The sequence below is a fragment of the Arachis ipaensis genome, chromosome B2, assembly GCF_059453495.1.
Source record: "Arachis ipaensis isolate K30076 ecotype BB chromosome B2, ASM5945349v1, whole genome shotgun sequence".
Classification (NCBI taxonomy): Eukaryota; Viridiplantae; Streptophyta; class Magnoliopsida; order Fabales; family Fabaceae; genus Arachis; species Arachis ipaensis.
The window spans coordinates 96,492,638-96,494,554 of NC_142437.1; the positions used below are offsets into that span (position 1 = coordinate 96,492,638).

Here is a 1,917-nt window from a genome sequence, read left to right on the forward strand (position 1 = left end):
TCCTCTCCTTCCCTTACAGGTTCGGCCATGGTGCTTATGTCAATGGCCTTGCACTCTCCTTTTGGGTTCTCTTCTGTATTGCTTGGGAGAGTACTAGGAGGGATTTCAGTGATCCTTTTACTCAGCTGGCCCACTTGTGCTTCCAGATTTCTAATGGAAGACCTTGTTTCATTCATGAAGCTTACAGTGGCCTTGGATAGATCAGAGACTAGATTTGCTAAATTAGAAGCATTTTGTTCAGAGTTCTCTGTCTGTTACTGAGTGGATGATGGAAAAGGTTTATTATTGTTAAACCTGTTTCTTCCACCATTGTTAAAGCCTTGTTGGGGCTTTTGATCCTTTCATGAGAAATTTGGATGATTTCTCCATGTTGAGTTATAGGTGTTTCCATAAGGTTCACCTAAGTAATTTACCTCTGCTATTGCAGGGTTCTCAGGATCATAAGCTTCTTCTTCAGAAGATGCCTCTTGAGTACTGTTGGATGCAGCTTGCATTCCATGCAGACTCTGAGAGATCATATTGACTTGCTGAGTCAATATTTTATTCTGAGCCAATATGGCATTCAGAGTATCAACTTCAAGAACTCCCTTCTTCATAGGCATCCCATTACTCACAGGATTCCTTTCAAAAGTGTACATGAACTGGTTATTAGCTACCATGTCAATGAGTTCTTGAGCTTCTGCAGGCGTTTTCTTTAGGTGAATGGATCCACCTGCAGAAGTGTCCAGTGACATCTTTGATAGCTCAGATAAACCATCATAGAATATATCCAGGATGGTCCATTCTGAAAGCATGTCAGAAGGACACTTTTTGGTCAACTGTTTGTATCTTTCCCAAGCTTCATAGAGGGATTCACCTTCTTTCTGTCTGAAGGTTTGAACATCAGCTCTAAGCTTGCTCAGCTTTTGAGGAGGAAAGTACTTGGCTAAGAAAGCCGTGACCAGCTTATCCCAAGAGTTCAGGCTGTCTTTGGGTTGAGAATCCAACCATAATCTAGCTTTGTCTCTTACAGCAAAAGGGAAAAGCATGAGCCTGTAGACTTCAGGATCTATTCCATTAGTCTTAACAGTATCACATATCTGCAAGAATTCAGTTAAGAACTGAAAAGGATCTTCAGATGGAAGTCCATGAAACTTGCAGTTCTGCTGCATCAGAGAAACTAATTGAGGTTTCAGCTCAAAGTTGTTTGCTCCAATGGCAGGAATGGAGATGCTTCTTCCATGTAAATTGGAATTAGGTGCAGTAAAGTCACCAAGCATTCTCCTTGCATTGTTGTTGGGTTCGGGTGCCATCTCCTTTACTTGTTCGAAATTTTCAATCAAGTTGTCTCTGGATTGTTGTAATTTAGCTTCTCTTAATTTTCTCTTCAGAGTCCTTTCAGGTTCTGGATCAGCTTCAACAAGAATGCCTTTTTCTCTGTCCCTGCTCATAAGAAAGAGGAGAGAAAAAGAAAAGAAGAGGAATCCTCTATGTCACAGTAAAGAGGTTCCTTATTGTTAGTAGAAGAAAAGAAGAAGAAATTCGAACACAGATAGAGGAGGGGGTTCGAATTTGGTGATGATGTGAGGAAGAGATGTTAGTAGATGAATAAATAAATAGAATAAGATGAGAGAGAAGGAGGGAATTTTCGAAAATTATTTTTGAAAAGGAGTTAGTGATTTTTGAAAATAGTTTTTGAAAAATGTTAGTATTTTTTTTCGAAAATTAAGATTTAAAAATTAAAAATTAAAATAATTAATAAATTAAAAAGAAATTTTGAAAAAGGGGGAAGATATTTTCGAAAATGAGAGAGAGAGAGTTAGTTAGGTGGTTTTGAAAAAGATAAGAAACAAACAAAAAGTTAGTTAGTTAGTTGAAATAAATTTTGAAAAGATAGGAAGTTAGGAAGTTAGAGAAGATATTTTGAAATCAAATTTT

General features: G+C 37.6%; 1 non-coding gene across 1 annotated transcript; it reads left to right on the forward strand.

Moving 5' to 3' along the window:
* The first annotated feature begins 788 nt into the window (after window positions 1-788).
* LOC148574928 (small nucleolar RNA R71) lies at window positions 789-896 on the forward strand. Its single transcript, XR_015905727.1, has one exon. It is a non-coding gene; the product is annotated as a small nucleolar RNA R71 (small nucleolar RNA).
* Window positions 897-1,917: the final 1,021 nt, after the last annotated feature.